Source organism: Mirounga leonina, unplaced genomic scaffold (assembly GCF_011800145.1).
Source record: "Mirounga leonina isolate KUSES-001 unplaced genomic scaffold, KU_Mleo_1.0 Mir_199, whole genome shotgun sequence".
NCBI lineage: Eukaryota > Metazoa > Chordata > Mammalia > Carnivora > Phocidae > Mirounga > Mirounga leonina.
The window spans coordinates 4,522,109-4,547,971 of NW_023270498.1; the positions used below are offsets into that span (position 1 = coordinate 4,522,109).

Genomic DNA, 25,863 nt, shown 5'->3' on the forward strand with positions numbered 1-25,863 from the left:
CCGTGGCAGCAGGCTCAGGTGGGGCACGTGTCCAGGGCTACACAGGAGAGGACTTGAGCGAATACTAAGGCACAAAGAGAAATGTTCCGTCGTGGTTGGTCACCTTCCACCGTGCCTCCTGAAGCCGGCAGTTGAAGGGGCATCTAGCACCGCGAGGTACCTTTTCAGTGACCACCTGGGCGGTGCCGGGGCTCGTTCTAGAAGCAAATTAGGATGTGAGATCTCAGCCTGGGGCACAGGCCTGGAGCAAGGGCTGCAGGGAGCAGGCTGAGCCTCCCTCGATGCATGGACATTCAAGCGTCTCATACAGGGCGCGACGCAGAAGCTTCTCCACGGCGAGCAGGCCAGGGTCTCTGCCGCCCCCCCCACCCCCTGCCCATGGTTCAGCCAGGAGGAGAGTCCTCCCGTGGGCCTGTGCTTTCCTGGGGTACAGCCTGTCCAGGGAACGTACGGCTCTCGGTAATGCCGGGATGGGGGTGAACTTGGAGCGCAGCCCCGCGGCCCCAGCCCCTGTGACCTCAGGCAGGTGAGACTCACTTTCCCCTCTGTGCCGTGAGCACTGCTTGGGGAGTCAATCACAACTGCAAAGCACAGTGTTTGCTATAAGGATGCTAGAGCACCATTTACGACCTCCCATGTCAAAGTAGGGGCGGGGGGGCTCTAGAATCAGACTGGGCTGCAGTCTGGCTTCATTGTTAACTAGCTGCGGGAACCTGGCACAGTGGCCCCGTGCCTCAGTCTCCTCATCTGTGAAATGGGGATCTGTGAGTAACACTGACCTCACAGCGCAGGCCCGGCTCAGGCTAAGGAGAGCCCCCTTGGAAAGGTCTCGGGCCCCTGCACCTGCCCCCTGGGGGTGTGCTCGCACTGGAAATGGAGCCAGGAATGAGGCAGGCTCCGTCTGAAGGCTGCAGACACCAGGGAAGGGGGCCACCCGGACCCAGACTCAGGCTTTCGAATCTGGGAATACAAGCCTCGTGACAGGTGAGATGCAGCGGGGACAATTCAGTGGGAAAAGCCAACCGCTGAATCCTGAATCCTCAATTTCCTCCTCTCTGTTGCAAAAGAAACTAAGTAGCTCATTGCTTTTAAAAATAAAATGGTAATATTAAAGAGGACATAATTACGGCAATAGCATGAGGCGCTTTCTCTGCAGAGATAGCGGGGGCAGGAATGCTCCATCAGGCCGCCCAGCCCCTGACCGTTAGGCACCGCGGCCTGTGAAAAAAGCCCTGGAGTGGTAATAGAACATTCCGGCATTCCCAGAGCCCTGCTGTCACTTTTTATATATTCCCTGCACAGACCGAGAAGCAGACCAAAAGGAAGGAGTTTGAGAACCATCAGGGTGGAGGTGACACGGCTCCATGGCTCCAATCTGCACTCTGGGGAGCCTGGCTTCTGGCCCCGGGTCCCCAACAGGTAGGCCGTGGGGGTCACCTCCCTGTCCATCTCGCTCTCCTTCATGCACCGGGCACAGCTTGCTGGCTGACTTACAGGCTCAAAATCTCCTACTGAGTTGAGAAGGCCTTCACTTTGGCCCAGACCAGCCTGGAAAGATAGAACATGGGCTTTATTTTTTTAAAGATTTTATTTATTTATTTAACTGACAGAGAGAGAGACAGCTAGAGAAAGAACCCAAGGAGGGGGAGTGGGAGAGGGAGAAGCAGGCTTCCCACCGAGCAGAGAGCCCGATGTGGTGCTCGATACCAGGACCCTGGGATCATGACCTGAGACGAAGGCAGCCGCTTCACCAACTGAGCCACCCGGGTGCCCCGAAAATGGGCTACTTTCAGTTCTTCACCCCCAGTGCTGTCCACAGTGTAGGATACCCTGAAGGTCAGTCCTCTCAGGGTGCATGGACTGAGCAGAGCTGAGGGGGGCCCAAACTCTGGCACAGAAGCCATCAGAGAAGGGAGGGGAGGGTTCTGAGCGAGGAGCTCCCAGGCCCACTTTGTCTTCCTTCTTTACCTTCCATCAACCGACTTCTTAGCTCTGAGCTCTCCCAGGTCCACTTTCAATGCATTTTCCAAAGTGAGGACGTAAGCTGAGCTTTTCAGAAACTTCTGAAGTTTCTTGTCAATACTGGGGGGGTTAACACTTATGGACAAGTCAGGCTGTAGTCCAAGGACTGCCAGGGACAGGAAGTGGGCTGTGCTGATGGTACCCCGTCCTGGCTGGGACCACAGGGAGGAAAGTGGGAAAGCCAGCCGTGGCCAGGCAGGTGGACGGCCCCCCGGAGGGCCACACCTGCTGCCTGGGCAGGTGGTGGGCTCTGGCCAACGCAGCAGCCATGCTGGGGCCCAACACGAACGCCCTCCGAGGCAGGTATCACTGTCCCCCAACCAGATGAGGGAGGCGAGTCTCAGTAATGCAGAATGGCTTGCCCAGCATCCGGCAAATGGGAACTGCGGGAGCCCCAACCTGAACCCAGGGCATCTGCTCTGCCTCGCTTTGCTTCTTTGCCGGCAAGATGCTTCCCAACCCTGGAGAATCTTCCCTGCCCTGAGGGATCCGTGGCCGCCTAGGAGCGACACGAAAAGGCTCCTGATTCTTGTGTGCCCTGAAGCCCCCTAATCGGGCAGTTATAGTAAGTCTGGAGGAAATTAAATTCAGCTCAGACTGGGGCAGAACCAGGGTTAGGCTAGATGAATTTTAGTGAAAAATAACGTAAACCTAATTTTCCAATTCTGGTCTAAGTTAACGGTTCCACTTTGAGATATAAAGTATGATAACCGGAACTGCTCCATGTAATTGTATGGCTCTATTCGAGGTAATAAGAACATACATAATAATCCTGTTCAATGAAACCGAGTCAAACTTACTTTAAAAGAAATCTGCATTATAATCTGTTGACTTCCAAGTTTCAATGAAAAAATATTTTCAGTCCTTGCAAATCCTTTCTAAAGGAGTTAACATTCTAAAAACAACTCATGGAGGGGCGCCTGGGTGGCTCAGTCGGTTAAGTGTCTGCCTTCAGTCAGGTCATGATCCCAGGATCCTGGGATCGAGTCCTGCATCGGGCTCCCTGCTCAGCTTCTGCTTCTCCCCCATAACCCCCTGGATCCTGTTCTCTCTCTCACTCTCTCTCAAATAAATAAGTAAAAATCTTTAAAAAAATAAAATAAAACAATGCATCAAATAGTTCTCAAAAGTCAACCACAGATTTCAGGGTCCCCCAGCAGCCTCCCCGCCTCGAATGGCTCTCATCAGCCCAAGAGGCGGGTGACAAGATTCAAAGCACAGGGCGGCCCACCTTTATGCCTCTATTTCAAACCAGACAGACCATTTGGAAGACTTGACTTGCTCATCTGTATTTCTTCTTCTTCGAGTGGATACGTGTAGCCTATGACTTTGACAAAGCCAATACTGATAAAGTGGTATCATTCTGTCGAAAACTGGAATGAAAGCTGTTTTAGCAAAGACGCAACCCTCCTTTGGTGGACTGACGACGGCGCAGGGATCCCGAGTGTTGGTGCCGCGTGCAGCTGGGCCTCGGCTTCCCCGCATACAGCACCACGCAAGGGCTCCTACCCGGGGCCCCGCCAGTCAAGAGGCCCCACGGCTGTTGTCCTGGGAACGTCGGCTTGCCTTTCCTCCTCTCCTAGGGGAGCAGGGCCACAGCTCCTTCACCATTCTGGTTCTGCCCTGCCCACCTGCTCGGCCGCCCCGGGAGGGAGCCCTGGGGAAGTGTTGCCTGTAGCACTTTCTGCCACACTCTGTTTTCTCCCTGCTCAGAAAAAATCCAGCGGCCTCTTCCCCTCGGTGAGACAACGCTTTGCTGGTGACTCGTTCACACCTTCCCTCCCCCTTAACACCAGGCCCCCTTGTCCGCAGGCTCCCCTCTGGTTTCCACGACCAGGGATCACGGGCTGGGGCAAGCGGAGGCGCACAGGGGGGACGCCAGTCCTTGCAGAGAGCCCCACAATGGTGACAGGTGCCTGGCCACCCGTGCCCAGCACCGCAAGGACCAGCAAGGACACATCCAGGAGCTCTGTGAGGGGCAGGTCACTTAGATCTCCAAAGGAAGAGGAGTCTATTCACGGTGGAGTCGACTTGGGGAACCCACTCTCTTTCCTGTGCGTAAGGACATCAGCCGCCCCCGGGACATGTGAGGGTGGGAGGGGCGGGGCCATGTAAAGTAGAAATTCCCAACACGTACACACACCCCCTCCTCCCCAAGATACTAGTTTTTTTTTTTTTTTTATCATAAAATAAGTTTTCATTGTAACGTTTAAAAATAGTAAGGGACAAAGGAAAAAAAATCTGGGAATCACCGACAATTCCCCTATCGGTTAAAATTCTAGAATGTGCCCTTCTAGTATTCTTTTGCACACGTATTTATAAATAGACACACTGACATAGTTAGGATCACAGGACAGAGTTTTGCAATCAGGCTGGTCAGCTTCAGGTTACATGGTAAATATCTCCAGGACACTACACTTCTCTGATGTTTCAGTGCCCATGAGGTGTCTGTCCACGTGGCCGTGGGGACCACAGTGCTGTCCTGACAGCTGTCCACGTGGACGGTTTCGAGTCTTTCACGCTCACCGACTGCGCCGCTTGGCACATCTTCCTACGTGAGTCTCAGTGTGTGTGTCTATTTTTTCAGGATACATCGCTAGAAGTCAAGCTTTATTTTTTTTTTAAAGGCTTATTTATTTTAGAGAGAGAGAGAGGGGAGAGAGAAAGAGAGAGAGCACATGCACATGCACAGGGGAGGGGCAGAGGGAGAGGGAGAGAGAATCTCAAGCAGATTCTGTCCTGAGCACAAAGCCCGATGCGGGGCTCGATCTCAGGACCCTGAGATCATGACCTAAGCTGAAACCAAGAGTCGGATGCTTAACCCAGGCGCCCGGAGGTCAAGCTTTATTAAAATACATCTCTAATAACAGAAACATTCCCAACAGCAGAGACGACTGACCCATGTGTTTGGTAGAATGCTGTTCCCTAAAACTGGATTTGTTAAGGAACAGAATGGGACCAGGTACAAGTCCACTCAGCCCCCCACTTAAGAAACGGTTATGAAGCACGTTCTCGGTGCAGTCCCCACTCCCCAGGACATCCCAGGTTCCCCCAGCGCCCACATCCCACACTGTCCAGAAGCATCAATCAGGTGGAGGATGTCTGGCTCCACAGTGAGAGCATGGACTTTGGAACCTGCCAGTCCTGGATTCAGACTCTCCCTCCCATTGCTGCATGAGCCCCCCCTGCCCTGACCATCAACACCCTCACTGCCACAGCTGGGGGACAGTCATCACACGGGCTTACGCTGGGTGTCACATGGGGGGGGGGTGCTTATAACTCCCTCGTGTGCAGAGCACACACTCAGTAAAGGATCATTCCAGACAGATCCTGTCTGACCTGCGTTCTTCTGGGGGGCACCATGTGCCTAGATCACCCTACTGCGCCAACCCACAAAGGGAAAGCATTTGCACAGAAAGAGCTCATCCCAAACTTCTGCTCTAAAGACTTTATCTCAAGTTTAAGTGGTGGAAATCCCAGGAATTAGGAGTTTGTTTGCATTCCAAGAAGCTAGAGCCCACAGGGAAGAAGGCAATGATGGTGCCGGAGAACGGAAACCACCCCCCCACTACCCCCCCAACCCCAGGTCCACCTGTCCTTCGTGAGGTGGGGTGGGGGCAGCGGGGGGTGACCTCTAGGAGGCCTGGTGACCAGCTCAGGGTGGGCAGGAACCCGTGCAGCCTGAGTACCGAGCTGGGGCCTGAGGTGTGGCCGGGGCTGGGCGCCTGCTTCCGGACCGGAGCCTCCGTGGGAGCCAACTCCTGGAGCCGAGCCCTTCCCAGGGCAGCGCTGTCTTTCAGGGGCACTGGGAATACACACACACGTGGTGTAAATGCAATTCTGATTTGAACACTGAATTTTTTTTTTTTAAATTAAGGAATCAGGAGTGACGACGATTGTGGTAAAAAAAAAAAAAGTTCACGATCTTTTACAGAACCAGAAATATTGTAAAATGTTTACAAATAAGTGCTATTTTGACATGAGATTCTGGTCAAAATAGCAGATCGGAGGGCAGTCGATCGGGGTGTGGCTGGAGCAGGCTGAGGGGCACATGGGGGTTCACCTCACTATTCCCGTCTACTGTGTGGGCTCCTTCATAGACAAGAGCCTCAACACTCCTTTAGCCTTGTGTTGCTAGAAGAAATAAAGATTATAAGGCTTCTTCTGCCTCATTTACTTGAAGAAGTGAACTAGATCTCTCTGACCGACCGAAACATTCAACAAAGGAAGCAATACTCCTTTTCCTTAGTGCTTCCCAGCTGGGACCGGCAGGAGTGGATTCTGCTGCCCAAGGGACACTTGGCAACGTCGGAGACATTGTGGTTGTCAAACAGGTGTGTGGGGGGTGCTGCTGGCGTCCTGTGGGGAGAGGCCAGAGATGCCGCTAAACATCCTGCAAGGCTCAGGACAGGCCTTCACAACAACGGACTATGTAGTCCCAAACAGCCCTGATTGCAGAGCACGGGACATCTTGTCCCAGGAAGCGAGTGAGTACATTGACGGGGACATGTCCAAGCCCCAATGGGGCAATAGGAGTCCCTAAATGAACACCAGTAGTCAGGGCTGTGAGCCATGGTATAAAATAACGTGTCCTCACAGACAAATACACACACACATGTAAGTACATGGAAGAGAAAGGAACACATGTTCTACCGGGAGAATTCCACCTGTCAATGAAGAATGATAGAAGAATCAGCCAAGAGTCATCAATACGCAATAAAACCAGTGAAGGGAAGCCCGATGGAGAAAAGCAAGTTAATCCAGTCTCGAATTATCGCCTTTCAAAAAGTACTTCTGGGGCACCTGGGTGGCTCAGTGGGTTAAGTGTCTGCCTTCGGCTCAGGTCAGGATCCTGGGGTCCTGGGATCGAGCCTCTCATTAGGCTCCCTGCTCAGTGGGGAGTCTGCTTCTCCCTCTGCCTGTGCTTCTCCCCTGTTTGTGCTCTTTCTCTCTGACAAATAAATGAAATACTAAAGAAAAAATTACCTCCTCATGACGGAGGGAAGAACAGTAACTTTACCACGGACACGTTCCGCAGAAGATATCTTAGCCGAGCAATTAAGCTCAACCCCAGTGTTGATCGGACCAACCAACATCAGGAGCTTCCTGAGATGAAGCCTTGGGGAGGATACAGACTCTCTTTCTGTGGTCTTCACACACATACAACCTGACGGGGTCCCACGGGAGCCCCCCACGCGCCAAGGGCGTCCTTCAGTAACTAACAGAGACACTGCCTAATGAGAGAACAGTGGTCCTGTACTGGTCACGAACCAGGAAGGAAGAAGGCCATCGAGAACATTAGAAGGACAACTGAGAAAGGTGACATGGTCTGCAGACTGGATATGTGCACATGGCTGATGCTAAGGATTCCGTGCTATGCTCAGTTTTTAGGAAACAGACATATAGGCCTTTATAGGAGTAAAGAAAGGACTCGATGTCTACAAATCAGATTCAAGTGATTCAGAGAAGAGAAGAGAAGAGCGGTGTGTGGGTATCTAAACACGCACACCGCAGACCTTTTGACAACATGGGTTTGAACCGTGTGGATCCGCTTATCTGTGAATTTTTTTTAACATGAATCCAGCACAGCATTGCAAATGTGTTTCTCTTCCTTATGATTTTCCCAATCACATCTTCTCTTCTCTAGCTTGCCTTATTGGCAGAGTACAGCACAGAATACACGTTAATCTATCCTTCATGCTGTCAGTGAGGCTTCTGCCAATGACAGGCTGGTGGCAGTTAAGTTTTGGGGGACTCAACAGTTATACTTGGATTTTCGACTGCACGGGGGGCCGACGCCTCTAAGCCCACCAGATCTGCGTGCATATGTATATACACACATACGGGCGATGTGAAAACAATGTAAAACGTGGCAGGGCGCCTGGGGGTTAAGTGTCCAACTCTTGGTTTGGACTCAGGTCATGATCTCACGGGTCGTGGGATCGAGCCCCACGTCGGGCTCCATGCTTAGTGGGGAGTGTGCTTGAGAGTCTTCCTCTCCTCTTCCTCCGCCTCAACCCCCTCTCCTAAAATAAAAAAAACAAATCTCTAAAATGTGTAAAACATTACCGATTAGGATTCAGGGAACACGATCGACCAGAGTTCTTTGCATTATTACTACAACTCCTCTATAAGTTTGAACTTATTCCAAAATGAAATTTAAAACAAATCCCGTGTGAGAGTCATGACAGGTGACCCCCTCCTTTCACTCACCACTTGGCTAGCGTCTTACCACACTGTCGACTGTCACCCACAGAGCTCAAGGTCATGAGGATGACAGACAGTCCTTGTGTTCTCATCTTCCCAGTGGCATCCCTACTCCTTTTCCATTCAGCCTCTGTCCTGAGGCGTATTTCAGATGCAGGACGTTTAAGATCCAGAACAGGCTGCACTGGGGGGTTCGCTCACTACTGGGGTTGGCTGACCCAAATAGCCCGTGCACGAAGGTGGCGCTCTGTTAGGTCTGCCCGTGGGGACGGGCCCCAGAATCTGCCCAGGGAGGCCCAAGGAGCAGACCGTCACGGGGCCGTGCCCGCACCCGTGCCCTTTGCTCGGTGGCCACGCAATTCCCAAGCTCAGCCATCTCCCCAATGATCCCCTTCTCCCTCTCGTATCAGCAGGTCAGGCTGCCCATCCAAAGGGGCTCCCCAAAACAATCTGAACCTCTTCAAGCGTGATGGGTCGACTTTTAGGCCAATATAGGATGCGTATAATTTATTTATTGTCCCCTGGTCTCAGAAAAAGTCTTGCCTGAGCCTATGGGCAAGCAGGGCTGGTGTTCCCGTAGTTTGGGACAGGGCAGCCACCAGCATGGTCTCTGGGGCCAGCTGTGACCCCCAGAGCAGCAACACCATGTCAGCAAGGGCAGGGTATCAGCCTGCACGCAGCTGTCCCCTCGGCTACAGCTGGGTGGGTACGCTGGTGAGGCAGGAAGGCAGGGACACGGCTGCCGGGACAGGACAGGGGAATCTGGGGGAAAGGCCGACTGGGGTCTGGGCGGAGCTGCGGGGGAGGGAAGACATGCAGACTGACCGAAGCTCAGATAACAGTGAGTTCTGAGAAGCCGAGCGCGAGTCCTGAATTGCGAAGCGATCACAAAGGACCACGGTCTCCAGGCCCCCTCCAGGTCCTGAGGACCTAGAAGGCAAGAGCCACCACCGAAGATTCACAGAGGGGGGCTGCCGCCGGGGGCTATATTTCCAGTCAATTATAACAGTCAAGAAAATGTATCTCTAGATATAACGTCACCCTCAAAATCCCAGCTCATCTCCAAAACACATCTGCTTTGCGTATGGTTTATACCACCTGGAATGCCTTCTTCTGGGGCAAGGAAGCTTATGTACAGGATTATAAAAATTACGGGATTATAAAAATACTAATTATTGCCAAGAGTTAGTAACGAGTTCTCTTAGAAAGCAGAACATTCACCGGCACCACTTACTTCCTGGGCGACCACGGATCCACAGGAATGACACGTAAGCCAGAACACTGCAGGTGGCCATAACCCCTCTAAACCCAGAAAAACAAAAGGTTCCACCAAACACCAAAAAGAGTAAGCATCTGAACGAGGCAGGGGCACAGCTTAATCTGCCCTCCAATAGTCAAGGTCTCAGGGCGGGTAGGAAAGCCAATGACCTCTCTCTTCAGGTCTGCCCCTTTGCCCTCAGATGTCTTCTGCAGTTCCTGGAAGCTACAGAAACAGCCAATCAAAATGATGGACGGCCTGGGAGTCTGCCTTCATCACTGGGGACAGTGACTTGGCAAGGGGAACCAGTGGTATGGGATGCCTGTCCCGGATTACCCTGTACCCGAACCAGGAGAATGGCCAAGCCTGGTGCCTTCGCATTTTATTGTAAGGGACAGATCGCCCTTTGACGATGGCTATAAAAATGAGTTTTACATGCACGTACATGTGGCCGTGAACACATAAATCTTTTGATCCAGCAATTACACTGCTGGGAATCTACCATCTATCTGCTTTTCTATCAGCGCTCAATCATTTATGTATCACCAGTGCAGCTCTGTGTCATCTGACCACCCACCCACCTACCCACCTACCCAGCCATTAACTGACCAAAGGTCTATGTCCGAGAATGTTCATTTCAGCTTCAGTTTGTAAGAAGAGTGAGTTGCAAACCATTACAAGGAGCTTAGATAAATGATGGTACCTCCGTGTAACAGTGCACCAAGAGGCTTTGGGGGAGGACATGACAATGCCCGTAGGCCCTGAGCTGAGACAGACACATAACTGCCCATCTGTGCAGAACAAGGTCACGGACAGAGAAAGTGATCTGACTTTTTATCCTATGAGATCTTGCACCGTGTGAGTTTCACTTTTTGCTTTTACTGTGACCACGGATTACTTTTATAATTTAAAGGAATTACAGTTTCTTGGCTTGTTTTTTTGCTTTGTTTTGTTTTTGTTCCCTGGCTGGGCACAGATGAAGTGGTAACAAGTCGTGGCCAAAGGAGTCCCACCCTTTAACTCTGCTTTCAATGTGGAATCTGCCAGTGCTCCCGTGCCCACAGAATGAATCGGCTTCTTTGGAAAAGGAGGAACGCGGTGGGAGGGATGCTTCCCCGTGAACACCTGTTGGGGGGAAGCGAGCCTCAAATGCACTCAGTTTGTAGGGAGGCCAGGGACAGGATGGCTCTTGGATCAACAAGATTAAAGATCCAAAGACCAATCTTGGGTTCAGAACACCGGGGGTGGGGGGGGGGGGAAGAGGAGGGATGCCATGCGTATGGCTCCCAGCTGGCCAGGCAGATCTTCTCGCACCATAAACATGTCTAAATGAAGTGCCATGAATTTAAAAGATGTGGAATGCGGTGAGCAGAAGAAGAACTATGCCTTTTCATATAAGGGAGCTCATTTAGGCTCATTGAGCAAAAGGTTCTCACTCTTGGCGGCAGGAGTCGTCCCAGGAGCCTCAGCAAAATGAAATCAACAAAAAACCCGCTGAGGATCCATCAGCCTGGAGATGGAAACCTTTGTTATAGAGGTAGGATACACTCTAATCACATTTTGTAATGTGCAACAGAGATCAAAATAATCAACGCTACAGAATTGCAAGTGGGATTTCCATGAGTAACAACAGCAAAAAGATTTGCTTTCTAGGGGCAATCAAACTTAGAATGTAACATGGAGCCTCACAGGTAATCCACAGCTGAAAAACCTATTTTTAAGGCCTGCCTTCAATGGGTTGAAACCTCTCCTGACATTTCAGGTCTGCCTGCACGAGGGTAGGTTTCTGTCATCACCATCCATGGTGGGTATTCCCTGTGCACCTTCTCCTCGCCAGGTATCTGGGTGCTGGGGATGCGGTGCTTAGACTAAATCCCGACCTCACGATCCTTCACTCAAGTGGGGAGACAGACAACAAAAGAGAAGCAAAACCCAGGGTGTCACCTGCCGGAATGAAAGCGAGGGGGCCCAGTGGGGAGACTGGAAGGGCATCCTGGCAGGCAGCCAGGACGACTGTGTCCCTTACCCTGAAATACGAAGTCACTGCACCAAAGACGCCATGTGGGACAATTTTAAAAGGGTCGTTCCAGTGCTGTGTGGGTGAGGACGCTGGGTGGGGACAGCAACTGGGAGACCCGTCAAACTAGAGTGCAGGGCAGGAAGCAACATGAGACCTGGGTCTCAGGAAAGGAACCAGGAAAGGCCGTCCAGCTGTGGTTGGTGGAAGGTGACAGGGTGGATAAGGAAGGAACTGGGAGATTCGCACGGGGCAGCTGGGCAGGACCTTGTCGGAGGCCGAGTTTGACTCCGTTGAGTATGAAGTGCCTCATAGGCATTCACACGGAGAAGCCAAATCGGGGCTGGAAACACAAGTCTGGGGCTTGGGGAGACTTGGAGGAGAACCCAGACCTGGGCTATCTGCATGCAGATGGGTGGGAAGCTACGACAGGGCCCGTGACCACCAGAGGGCAGCGCAGGAAAGAGAGCAGGATGCAGAGCAGTGGGCAGGCTCTGCTCGCACGTGGGTGCTCTGAGCACCCAGAGGGCCCTAGCGCTGGGCTGACATCAGTTAGGGCAGGTGCGCTGCCGGAGAGCACGAAGGACAGAGACAGCCAAGGGCCCTCCAGGCACAGTGGTCCCAATAGCAGGGATGACGGGGTAGAGAGAGGAGGGGATGGGAAGGCGGGGCTCACAGAAGCTGGAGAAACAAGCCCGTGCCCCGTGTTGCAGGGATATTATCACAGATGCCACTGAAACCTGACCGTTGGCTGTGACCAGGCGTAGGTCTCACATCCTTGAGAAGATTCATTTCAGGGAACCAGCGGAACCGAAAGCCTGACGGGAGTGCTGAGGGGAGAGAGTAGGGACACTGAGTCCCACGGCTGGGCCAGGGCTGGAGAGCAATGCAAACAGAGGGAGGGTCCCCCTGTGAGGTCCGGGAGCTGGGGCTTATCTAGATGCCAATGGAGTGATCCAGGGACCAAGGCAAGTCTGATGACGGAGGACACAGAAGGGGTGATGGCAGCAGCACCATCCTTGCGAAGGCCAGAAGGGGGTGCTGGCCATGAACAGGGGCTGGCCGTGAATGCAGGGGCAAGTCCACGTGGCCAGAAGGCAGGCAGGTAGGTCCAGAAGCAGGTGGATGGAGGAGTTAGTTTTCTTTGGTAACAGCTCCTCTCTCTTAAACCCGAGGCAAGGTTACCAGGTGTGATGTCAGAAGAGGAAAGAAAAGCTGTGAAAAGTTGTTTTCCACTCAGGAGTAGTGAGTGAATTGGGAGTGGGAGAATCCTTGAAAGAAAAGAGACTGAGGAAGAGAGAGAGGTGATGTACCTTTTTCTTTTTTTTTTTTTAAGATTTTATTTATTTATTTGAGAGAGAGAGAATGAGAGACAGAGAGCATGAGAAGGAGGAGGGTCAGAGGGAGAAGCAGACTCCCCGCCAAGCAGGGAGCCCGATGCGGGACTCGATCCCGGGACTCCAGGATCATGACCTGAGCCGAAGGCAGTTGCCTAACCAACTGAGCCACCCAGGCGCCCTGATGTACCTTTTTCTTATTGATTCATAACAGCTCTTTACTTAGGATAATGCAAATGTAAGTATTCCAGATATTCTTTCGCAGCTCGTCCACAGCTTAATATTTAACGTATGATATTACTTTCATTGTTTAAATAAAAAGATTTACTTATTTATTTTAGAGAGAGAGTGCACACAAGCAGGCGGAGGGAAGGGCAGAGGATGGGAGAGAGAACTTCCAGCAGACTCCTCGCTCAGCACCGAGCCTGACAGAGGGCTCGATCCCACGACCCTGAGACCACAATCTGGGCTGAAACCAAAAGTCGGATGCTTAACCAACCGAGCCACCCAGGCGCCCCCCTCCCCAATTTTCCCTTTCTATAAGGATACCAGTCATCCTGGATTGGCTCACCTCCTCCAGGGTGACCTCTTCTAAAGTAATGAGGGTTCCAACAACTCTATTTCTGCACGTCACATCCTGAGATGTTGGGGGCTCCAGGACTTCCACCTGTGAGTGGGGGTTGGGGGACACACACCCTTCCACCCATAATGGCGTGCAGTAAAGTGGAAGATCCTAACGCCACTCTTCCTCCGAACAGTAGCTAACTGTCCCAGAACAACGCATCTTCCATGCGCACCCTATGCTACCTCTTGCGGGCTTGGGCTCTGCCCCTGGGTACGAGTTCCAGAGCACAGAACCGTCTCTCCATTCTGAAACCAGAACCACGTGACTTTTATGACAGCAAAACATGTTTTCTAACATCAAAATCACCCTCCCAAGGGAGGGAAGCAGTCACCACTGAAAGACCGAATCCGGACGGCCCCTTCTGTGTTCCCACTAAACCCAAGCCATCTGCAGGGCTGGACCCCTTTGCTGCCTGACACACCCGCTCCTCTGACCATGGGCTGTCTCCTCTCGGAAGGGCCCCCACCTGTCCTGAAAACACTAGGTGGTTCGGACTCCAAGGTCTGAAAAGGCCAAGTGAATGCCACTCCTAGAGGCAAATCAGGCTTCTGGCTGATTCGGTGGCTACGACGCTAGACCACCAAACTGCTAAAACAAACGTGCCATCCGTAAGAGGAAGGAGAGGGGCCTCTAGGACGCAGAGGATAGAAGAGCATACACATGGCAGGCTCCGGAGACGTCGTGTCAAGCCCGAGGCCTGGCCCGCTGGGCGGCAGTTACCACATCCCCACCTGTGCCCGGTTCTTCTCGTCTTTGGGACAGTCATCTACTACAACATCTGTTCGTACAGAAGCCACTTGCCCTTTATTAGGGGAACTCCGATGACTCTGAGGATGGATACAGAACGAGAGCTGGGGGGCCTTCAGGGGATCTGGGTCACAGAGCCGGTTGCCCATGAGAAGAATGTCTTTGGGGCCACCAGAGAATACCCGTGTCCCCCGAGACCAGGGAAACCACAGACACGGATGTGTGTCTGGAGACCCGACAATCCCCCAGTGGGACGGACGAAATGGATTCCGAGACTTCTGCTATGTCTTGACAACCAATACCACCCTAAAAATAACTCAAAATCATCATACGGTGAGATTGACTCAAACGGACACCAGTCCTCGTTTAGATGCGAAGTTTCCTCTCAAGTTCTTCCTTACCCATCCCCTTCTGTCTGTGCCTTCTGTTTTGGCTATTGCGCCAGGCTCGGCGTATGACTCAAAATGATCAGCAATGAGATCTCCCCTGGATTCTCCAAGGACCCATATGTGCATTCTGCCTTCAGCAACAGAATTCAGTCTCATGACCTCACACATCCAGAGCTGCTCACCAGTTACGCGCTTGGTATATAGACTGCAGTCTTGAGGGAATAAGGCTTTTCTCGCTCTCGTGTATTGGGTTATGGGGGTCAGCGACCACGGTGCACCATATCCCAGGACCTACTTCAAACTCTGCCCCAACTGCTCCAGGGCCCCCTCCTCTGCAGTGTCCTTTGGGGCACTGGTGGCCAGCAGGAGCTAACCTGCATGGGTGGCCCCCCACGGCAGCCCGCTGGCACCCCCACCCTGGGACCGGGACAAATGAAAAGAGAGACCCACCCTGCACAGAGCTTGGGATCCGCATAGGTTTCCAGTCTGGAGAAGGAGGGCGGGGCCCCAGGAGGAAAGTGGGGCCCCAGGAAGGAGGAAGGTGGGGCCCCAGGAGGGAGGAAGGTGGGGCCCCAGGAGGGAGGAAGGTGGGGCCCCAGGAGGGAGGAAGGCGGGGCCCCAGGAGGGAGGAAGGCGGGGCCCCAGGAGGGAGGCAGGCCCAGCTCTCAGAAGTCCATGGCTCCTCCCCACCCTGGACCACACAGCAGTCCGCCTGCCTGGTAGAACACGTGTTTAGTCCCGCACACTTGACAGAGCCCACCTATCAAACCCCCGCGAGACTGCCCTAAAAATCCACCCAAACTTAAAAGATCACAAGGGGGCATATCTCCACATCAGGCTCACAGGGGCGCAGACATAATTACAGCAAGATCATGTCCCTGCGGGTTCTTGAGCCCTGAGCGGTACGGACCCGAATAGAAACTCGGCCAACAGCATAATCACGGAGTGGGCACTGCCTTTGAGGAAAGAGGGTCTATTCATTGCTTCACATTCATCTGCTTGGGAACCGTCCACAGTTTGAGACTCCAAGTCTGAAGCTTTGGGAATTTCCTTCCCTTGGATGAAGCTTATACACATCGAAGTGGAGTTCCGAACAGACAAATCCACTTGGCACGTTCTGCCAACAAACTTAAGGATATTCCTTCCATTTCTTTAGAAAAGAAGGGGGAAAAAGAGAGGAGAAGCAGTGTGTTCTCGATCAACTTCCCTCCTGGAAGTGCGACTCCTGGGGTTGGCAGTCCGGTGTCTCAGGGCAGACCCTCCCAGATCGCTGGCCAGCAGACAGCTCAACCGGGGTGCACCTGCATTATGCTTCCCGGAGGCGTGCACTGAAAGGTGAGGTTGTGTAAACGATGGAGAATTGTGTGGTGTGCGCATGTCTCATGTTTTCTAGGCTGTTTGTCCTGTTGGGGAAAGCACACTGAAAAAATCTGTCCACAGAGGAGGCGTTATTTTTGGTTTCAAACAGGATTTCTCTTTCTTCATCATTTTATCTTGAGAAAATTTTAGGCTTGCCGAAAATCTACAGAATGTGGTATCTCAATTTCCCATATATTCTTCATCTAGGTTCCCCAATAGTGACATCTGCCCCATCTGCTTTATCATATTCTCCTTCCGTAGCTGTCCGTCAGGGTGAGCTGCAGACAGCTGGCCCCTCTACCCCGACATAGCTCAGCGTGTGCTTCCTAAAAACAACACTCATATAACCACAGGACCACGATCAAAACCAGGAAATTCCATCAATACGCTACCTAACAGCGGATTTAGAGATTTCCTTCAAACTCAGCCAAAGTCCCACCAATGTCCTTTTTAGAAAAGACAATAATATTTTGGGGTTCAGGATCCCATCATCCAGGATCACAAGCTACATTCGGTTGTCCTAGCTCTTCAGTCTGTCATCTGGACAGTTAGTTTTCTGGGATCTCTTGCCTCCTCTTTAAGTGCTTGCTCAGCACCCTTTCAGTGGAGAATGAAATTTAGAAGCCAAGATCAGAGCTCTAGGGTGGACTCACTTTTAAAGGAGGAAAATCAGAACTGCCAGTTGCCACAAGGACCAGGACAACTAAGGGAGAGCAAGAAATCACTAAATCCTGGGGCTTTTGCTCAAACCCAGCCCATTCTCTCCAGCCTCAGCACCTTGGCCCTCGTCCAGAAGGCCATCAGCTCCCGAGCCTGCGTGAGCAGTGGCCGAGCCCCTGACACCCCCAGTGTGGCCCATCCTGAGGACCACAAACCACAGGGAACCTCCTCAAAAGGCAAATCTGCTCTGCATCCCTCGATCGGACACGTGGTGGAGTCTCTTTTGCACTTGGGATGGAATTCTCAGCAGAAGTTAGGCGCTAATATCCAGGCCCTTTGTGAACGGCCCTCCCTCCTTCCCTCTGGAACATTCTCTGTCCTCCAAGCCAACGAATGGCTTCTCATCCTTCCATCCTGACGGGAGGCTAGCTCGTAGCTTCCCTGCACAGGGCAATGTCCAGGTCACACAGTCCCACAGTCCCTGCGGACTAGCCAGCGTCTGTCTCGCATAACAGTTGTGGGCTCCTGGGGGCAGGCCTGCGTCGGCTTCGCTGGCCCCAGGCCTAGCACCCACTGCCCACCCAGGGCCACCGTGGGCTGCCATGAGGAGCCCCCAAGCTCCTCGCCCACCAGAGAGCACAGGGGGCTGTCCGGTGTGGCGACGGCTCTGGTGCGGGGACAGGGCTCAGAACTCCTGAAACTCACTCTACCCTGAATGTAATCATCAAAATAAATAGCCCCTCGCAAACTGATATCACAACATGTGCCCACAGCTATAAAACACTCATGATCTTGGACTAGGAACCTAGCTTCTGGAAACTTCCCTGAGGGGAAGAATTCAAAATCTGACAAAAACCACAGCACCGCCACTCAAGAAAGCGTTCTCTGGAGCACAGACACCTGGGAAGCCACGCAAACGTCCAGGCACAGCCGAGGAAGTGTGGCGCAGATAAATACCAGCTTCGAGGAGCCTGTTCGAAGGAACCAGGAAAAAAGACAGAAAACGGCATATTTAACAAAAGCACGTATAAAATTACATCTACCTTGGCTGAAACCAGATAAAAACACACACAGAGGACAGGGCTCCCGGGGGGGCTCAGTCGGTGAAGCATCTGCCTTCAGCTCAGCTGATGATCCCAGGGTCCTGGGGTCGAGCCCCGCGTCGGGCTCCCTGCTCAGCGGGGACCCTGCTTCTCCCTCTCCCTCTTCCCCCTGCTTGTGCTCTCTCTCAAATAAATAAAATCTTCAAAAAAAAAAAAAAAACACACACATGCAGCGGGGCGGGAACAGAACCAAACCGCAGGCAGATGGAAATAGTTGGATTTGTCTTTTCAGACGGCTGAAATATCCTTTGTGTGGAAGGCCACTGGTCAGAAAGTGTTTACAACATCGGGGAACGGCCTCTCCCGAGACCCAGAGGTCTGACGTGCACTCTCACCTTCGTGAGGTCATAAAACACTTTATCTCGACCCGCAAGGTAAGGATGCACTTGGACAGTGCCCAACAGAACCACACGTCCCCCGTGACCGGTCACGGGCATTCCTGAGGCACAGAGGCCCACGTTCCACGGACGTGCCAGGCTTTATCCCGCCAGATGAGCCGAGGTTTGAAACACGAACGCAAGCGAGGACGAGGAGGGCACTCCTGGGCATTTACGACAGAGCTGTGAGAGTAAACACGTGGGGCCAAAAGTCCATTTTCTAATTTCCCCTGCTCCTCGTGAAACTTGCAGACAAACAGTAGCAGTAGCAAGAATTAACGGACCCGCTGGCCAAGGAATATCACCTCCTGCTCTTAGATTTGGGGGAAAGGTACACGGAGTCTTCCGTGGGAAGCGGGTCGTGGAGAAAGTGGCTCTGTGATCAGGAACGTCTGGCAAGCTCTAGGTTGCCTCCCGTCGGTGGGCTTTCTTCCCTGTAGGAATTTTCAGAGCCTCCAAAACCTGGCATGAGACGTGAATCTCCGGGACGGTGACGGAACGCGATCCTCCCCAACGTTCACAGACCTGCGTGCTTCCTTCTCAGGACTCAGGTCAGGAGGATTCCAGAAAGCCCGGGTGAGAAGAGCAGGCCCAAGGCTCTCCGTCAGCTCAGCAAGGTTCAAGGGGAGGCCGGACACCAGAAAAGCCAGCCGCTACTCCATGACGAAGGGCTCCGATCCAGGACTGACGGGGGACCCATCCCCCGGGGAGACACACTTCGCAGCCTCTGTGTTACTGAGACCCGGGCTGGTGCACGGGGCCACGGTCATAGCAGCCACGGAAACTCGCGAACACGACTCAGGGCTGCCACCGGGCCCTGCGTGCCTCTGGTTCTCGCACAGATTCGCAAGGATGAGCCAATCTGTGGTGCGGGAACACGCTTGTTAGCGCATCTCCATCCCACTACCCGATTCCCGGAGGGCGCCCTGCCTCAGAGCCTGCTGACGCGGCACCCCACCCGTGACCACGGGGACAGGTGCCAACCAGAGCATCCCAGCTCCCGGAGCCTTCCGTGGCAGAAAGAACAGAGTCGACGGGATGTATGTTGCTCGTGGGCTCTGCTCGCTTGGTTTGGTCGAGTCCACACGTCCCCTCAGAAGGAAGAAAATGTCACATAAACGTGGCTTAGCGAGGCGTATCCCTGTTTGTGCGGAGCGTTGCTGTGGCATGCCGGGAAGCCCGTGGGCTTTAAGCGTGAGGCCACTCTGTGGACAGGACATGTCACAGCTGCTCCGTGACACGATGACGAGGACGCCAGCCCCCTTGACAGCGGAGGGCCAGGCTTTCCCAGAGGCACCAGGGGTGGGGCGGGCCTCAGAGACCTCGCGGCAGAAGCGGAGAGACGGGGCTACCATGCGCGGCCCCCAGAGGCCACCAAGAAACACCAAAAATCTCTTCGTTGACTGAACCGCTCCAGGGATGGTGAGTGAAACCTCATTTGCAGACTCAACATTTTAGAAAACCAACAAAGTCAGTTTATATTCCTTCTCCAGGAAATTTTCCAGGGAAGCCACGGGACTGACTGGAGGTGGGATGGGCAAAGCGCCGGAAAGTGGGTGATGTCCCCCCATTCAAGAGGAGGGGCAGGGCTTGGGCAGGGGGCAGGGGTGGAGCCCGACAGGGAGTGAAGGCAGGACAGAAAGGGAAACCGGGTTTTTTTTAAAGATTTTATTTGAGAGAGCGAGCAAGCACAAGCTGGGGGGGGGGGGGGGGGGGGAGCAGTAGAGGGAGAGGGAGAAGTGGACTCCCCGCCAAGCAGGGAGCCCCATCCGGGACTCAATCCCAGGACCGTGGGATCATGACCTGAGCCCAAGGCAGACGCTTCACCCACTGAGCCACCCAGGCGCCCCGGGAAACCGGTTTGAGGGACACTGAGCAAAGACGGCTTTACCTTAGAGAACGGCGGGGATGAGCTGACGTGTGCAGGCAGACCCTCGCGCTGGTAAAGGGACTGTCTCGGACACCAGTGTCTTCTCTGTCCCACTGGGGGCCCGAGCACTGCTCTCCTGGGCTCCGGTCCCAGGACGACCCTACAACCGTCCTGAGTGTCCAAAGTGCACCATTCACCCCACTCTGTGCCCCACTCAGACCCCAGCACTCGGGTGACGTGTCCCTGTGACCTCGGTTCCCATATGTGTTCTGATCCCTGAAGGCCCCAGAAAGTTGACATGGGCACGTTCTGGAGGCGCTAAGGAAAAGAGGGCTTGCATGGCGTGGGCTGGGGCTTCCGGGTGGAGGCTGACGAGAAGGCGCTGGGCTCCGGGACGACGCCCGGCCCCGGTGGGAGAAGCAGGAAGCATGGCGTGTCCACACTGGTGCATTCCACGGCGTTAACTGCACTTGGCCACGGAAGCTCGTTTTTCTCGCCAAAGACGGTCTAATGTAGCAGCACATTCATTAAATGGTAGTTAAAGCCTCAGGAGGCCCACTTTTGATCATTAGTAATGTGCAGAACCCTATGCAGGGCAATTAATTCAGTTCCAGAAAATTAATTTTTAAAAGTAAACAAAAGGAGAAGAGTAGGTTGGAGTGGCGACAATGTTCATGCCCTGTTAGAAATGGGGTTAAATGCGCTATTAATTGTGTTTGAATAACAAATGAAGAAAACTGCTGGAATAAGGCACCAGGGAGCTCCATGGAAACCTTTACTGGCTGCGAGGAAAGGCCATCCTTGACAAGGCCTTCCAGAAGTTTCCATCGAGCTACTAAGGCACACGATAAATTCGGAAATAGAGATGTTTCTAAGAGCCTCCCCAGCAGAGGGTCCTGCTTCCAGCCGCATGGCCCAACTCACTCCGTCCTGCTGGGTTGGTACACGCCTCACAGTGCCTCAGTTTCTCCCTCCACCACTTAACAATGCTGGGCCCCTGGCTCAGCGGCCAGTGCGTGCACGAGCCTGGCCAGCCCGGATTGCGAGAGACGCCACTGGTTCCTCGACACACAGCAAGGTTGCCTGGGCGGCAGTCTCCCCTTCCTCTAGGCCCACTGGTATGACAGAGGAGATGTCCTCACAACAGAAGCCACTCGGGCCCCGGGTTTCTTGCAGCTAAAGGCACTGGCAGGGTAACCACCACGAGAGAGAAGCCAAGCAACACGACCAGGGCCTTCCCGGTAGAGTGGCTCGGGACCTGCAGGAGACCGCCCGTCCAGTGTCATCCGATTCACCCGAGGCTTCCTCCTTGTGCATCCCGGAGCTTGGAGGAGTTACTTCTCGCGCCTTCTAGTGAGCCTCATCTGGACAAACTCGTTAGACCTCGTAGGCATCTAACCCAGCCACTGCCACTTCACAGATTCCCTGCGTGATCCACGTGCACTCCTGATTCCTTCGATTTTCTGCTGTTGGCTCACGTAAAGCACTCATTCGAAGGGCTCCTTGCTCCCTGCCTCTTGAGAGGGAGGATCGGAGAGAAGGGCTGGGGTCCGTCCTGGGGCTGGCAGGAGGGAAGCTTCTGGAAGGGGCAAGGGCGCCTCCATTTGAGCTGGTGGCGGTGCCCGGGGAAGCCCGCTCTCCCAAGGGGCGAGACAGCCGGGGTCTGCGGCCACCAGGCCTCCCCATTCAGCGACACCTCCTGCCCAACCTTGGAGGCCCCTGAGAGGAGTTGTGGCTAAAATGGGAGGGCGAGGCCTAGCGCACCGGGCCTGGGCATGCCTGTGGGAAGAGCCTGTGGGGTCAGCTGTCCCCAGGCGCACAGCTGGTGACCCGGCACCCCAGGAGGAGAGCAGTGCCTGTACTCACCTCCCCTCTCCTCCAACGTTCTAGGGCAGTGACAGGGGGCCAAGGCTGCGCCCGAGCCTCAACATGCCTGCCAGTGTTCCTCGAAGGGAAGAGCGTCAGGCATTCGCCTCTGGATTCCCCTGGGCCAGGCCCCAAACTCTCCCAGCCTCCCCCCTAGCCCCTGTGCGCCTCCCCACTCCCCATGCTGCACCCCCGGCCTGGCTCCAGGCACACAGGAGGGTCACATCCTCAATTCCAAAGGTCTGGCCAGAAAGACGAGCCAGCTCCCATCAGCCAAGAGCGCTGTGCCTCCCTCCAGTTTCTAGGCTCTGGCTGAAGCTCAAAGGCATGCCCTGGCCTCTGCGGGTCAGAGGGTAGGCGCTGCACCCCTCTGTTGGACCCTTATCACCGGCACTGGGCCAGGTACACAGTAGGCACTCATAGTTGCTGTCAGATAAATGCACGCTGCACCAAAGTGCAGGCAGACTACACGACAGTTGTGACTCGAAGAGAATATTCCAGAGGGTCTGACACACTTGGCTTAGCAAGACACACAGAAGGACCAACGTTCCCTGGGTCCACGCGGCACCGAGAGCAAAGGGAACGTCGCCGGAGACCCTCGAAGACACTGTCTAGACCACAGGATGGGACTGAGGCCTGAAGCTCGGTCTCACGGCTCATGATCTGTGTCTAACAGTCGCCCTGACCCATGTGACAGCCTGTCTTTTCCAAATGAGTCACCAAGCAGTTAAAAATGCCTTGCTGATTTTTACCACAAAAATTCACTCTCTGACACTGATTTAATTTCATGACCCTCTAGGGGAAAGAATGTTATCACTCAAAGAAGTTCTCAGGCATCTGTACTTCTAGTAAATATGTGATGAGATGTCACTAAACAACTTCATTGAGTCATTCAGATAAGTTACTTGTCGCTCTGGAAGCAATGGAACAATGTCCTTCACTGAAGCTGTACCTTCAGATACGAATCACTCACCGGTTTAGAGTAAGCCGGGAAAACTCCACATAAAGCTGGAGCCACCGGTTCGAGACTCTCACGGGGCAAAGGCGGTGTTTCTCCCAACACAAACCACCCTTCACGACTATTTTTTACCGCACGCAGATAAAGAAGTCCACATGTGCTCTCATTACTGACGAGGCCATAAAGCTAAATGCCAGTCAGTAGACTCTGGTTTAAAATATTAACAAGCAGGGGCGCTTGGGGGGGCTCAGTCGGTTAAGCGTCTGCCTTTGGCTCAGGTCGTGATCCCGGGGTCCCGCTCAGCCGGGAGTCTGCTTCTCCCTCTCCTTCTATGCTCGCGCTCTCTCTCTCCCCCGACCACCATCTCAAATAAATAAAATCTAAAAAACTAAAAAACTAAAATAAAACATTCACAAACAAACCAAATGCTGTTGCTTTAAAATTCACGTAACACAATAAAATAGGCAGAACACCTGAGAAGCTTGAGTCTAAGACAGGCGACCCCTCGAACTCCTCACAAGACTGAAACCCCCGCAAGCCTGGGAGGACCCCACAGGAGGGAGAGACGCTGCTGTGGCTGGGTGCACTGGGTTCGCGGTCTCCAGGCGTGCATGACATTCCCAGCGACTCCTGATCAGGGTCCACCTGCCAGGCTGCAGACTCAAGTTTTCCCCCAGGCTCAGGCTGGTCGGGCGGGGAGCAGGGGCAGGCCAGGTGCCACCCACCCACGCAGGTATGGAACCAGGGTGAGACCGAGGTCACCAGTCCCATGCTGCCTCTGGGGGGGCACGGTGGGGGCAGGGGTGGGGGTGGGGAGCACCACAGCTCCGCCCCTTTATGGTGAGAGCCAGGGGGCCGACATGGGGGCAGCAGAGTCAGGACCCCAGATCTAGGGGGCGGGAAGGCAGAGCCTGGCAGAAAGGACCGGTGGGCTGTCAGCGGCCCCTGGCCACTCTGATTTCAAATCCAGGCAGGGACGGTCACTTCGACCTGGTTACGGCTTCTGGTGGGGGGGCGGGGGGGAGAGCCAGGATGCTACTCTCCGTTCTCCAGGGGCTCAGGCCACCATAACGCAGCACCACCCGAGGAAGGCTCACAGAGCAGGTACTCCTCACAGCTCCGGAGGCCGCGAGCCCGAGATCAGGGTTTCCCCTCTACCACCTCATCTACCCCCTCCCCGCGGGGGTGGGGCTGCCACGTGAACTCTCGGGGGGCACACACAGCCCACAACATCACTCCCGCTGTGCAGACTCGGGTCGGCTCAGGCAAGGACGGGCCATGGTGGGGTTGGCGCGAGAGGACTTCCACAGCCTGACCAGGTGCATCTGCACCCCACGGATGCCCTGGCGGGAGGATGTGGGGCAGCCACGGAGGGTCCCCCATCCTTCCCGGTGGCCGGCCTGGAGCTCACACGTCCACAGAGGAGCCGTGCCGGACAAGCAACAGAACGACAGCCCCACGAGCCTGCGAGCTCAGCAGTGCACCTGCCGCCCTCCGCGGGCTGTCCCGTCACGTGGGTGTCCTCCAGGGGGGCGGGGGGGCACCGTGCTGAGCAGGATGCCCGTGCACCCCGCTGTATCACGGCGGTGGCTCCCCAGAGCTGGGGTGTGCGGACACCACGGCGAGTAGCCAGAGAGGGCCACTGCAGGAGGTCACCCAGGGAGCTGGAAGGAAGGCTGCTGGCCTGTCCGCGAGGGGGGGTCCGGGAAGAACCCGGTGGGGCACGCAGTGTCTCAGGTGGAACGGGGTCCCTGTGCATGGCTGCTCAAGCCTCCCTCTGCTCCTGCCTCCCCTTCGGACTCGCGGACAGGAAGAGGCTTCTTCTGACGGCCTCGCTGTCCGGAGCGAACGGCCTTCCCAAGAGGTAAGAGGCTTTCTTCTTTTCCCAGCTGACCGCGTGCTGTCCAGTGAACAAGGTGGCATGAGGGGCCCACACGGAGCACGCTTTACCACCTCGGGAGAACCTGCCTGGACGCGGGCCCAGCTGCCCCCTCGGACTTGACGTGAAGGGAGAAAGCAGAGTGGGCAAACGGGGCGAAGGGGCCCAAACTCCGGTGGCCATCGGCAGCCACGCCATCACAGGCTGGGGGAACGGCCCCCCACAGCGGCAGCAATGACCCACGGCTCCCGAGATCAGAGGTCAGAGCCTGGCATAGATGACCGGCGACCCTCAGAGGATGGACTCTCCACCAGGACAGCCCGTGGGCTGAGGGGGGGAAAACGGGGCAACGGGAAGGCAGACACCAGGGCCAACGCTCTGCTCCCAAGAAAAACAGCACGCAAAATTCCTGAGTTTCCGGATTCTGCTTACAGACTTGGACAGTCCGTGGGGGTGGAGGCCCGCTTTCCAGCCAAGTGTGGCGAGAGCCAGATAAAATTTTCCTGGTCTTATTTTAGGGTGGGTGAGGTTGTAAACAGGCTCGGTGACCAATCCACAGACAGCCTGTCTAGACCCTTATTTGAAGCAGAAGGTCACCAGGGAGGCAGACATCCCAGATGTCCTGGAGGCGTGTGACAAAGAACTGTAGCCCAGCCAGCACTGGCTCCCGGACAGGGACACTTACCTCACCTTCTAAGTGCTGATGGTGGGACCAGGCCGCCCGCCCCGGAGGCATGAGGTCAGAAAGGGAGCAGCCCTGCTCAGGGGCCGGCAGGACGAGAGGACATGCCGCCCTCCTCAAGCGTGGACGGGCATGGCATGGGGTCGGGGGTTTGTAGAGGAAAGGGAACGGTGGGTGTCGCCACAGGTGGGGACAGCAAAGTGCAGACGGAATAAAAGAGAGAGGTTCCAGTAGAAAAGGCAAAGTTCTGAAATACACCTACAGACAATAAAGGCCATTAAGATCCCAGGAAACACTAGTTTAATGGCTAAAACCAGAGGCTCTGGATCCTACTGTCAGGTACGACAGGCCTGCTGCTCACTCTGGGGTCCCGTCCCCCCATGCTCACTCTGGGGACCCATCCCCCCCCCTGCTCCCTCTGGGGTCCCATCCCCCCCCTATGCTCGCTCTGGGGTCCCGTCCCCCCCATGCTCACTCTGGGGTCCCGTCCCCCCCCATGCTCACTCT

General features: G+C 54.5%; 1 protein-coding gene and 1 long non-coding RNA gene across 3 annotated transcripts in view; one reads left to right on the forward strand and one right to left on the reverse strand.

Annotated features, from left to right (window-relative positions):
• Nucleotides 1-25,863, reverse strand: part of GRB10 (growth factor receptor bound protein 10) — a 173,260-nt gene that overhangs the window by 31,957 nt on the left and 115,440 nt on the right. The window lies entirely within an intron of this gene.
• LOC118024530 lies at nucleotides 50-3,919 on the forward strand. The gene is made up of 3 exons (XR_004683130.1): nucleotides 50-526; nucleotides 1,303-1,419; nucleotides 3,835-3,919. It is a non-coding gene; the product is annotated as an uncharacterized LOC118024530 (long non-coding RNA).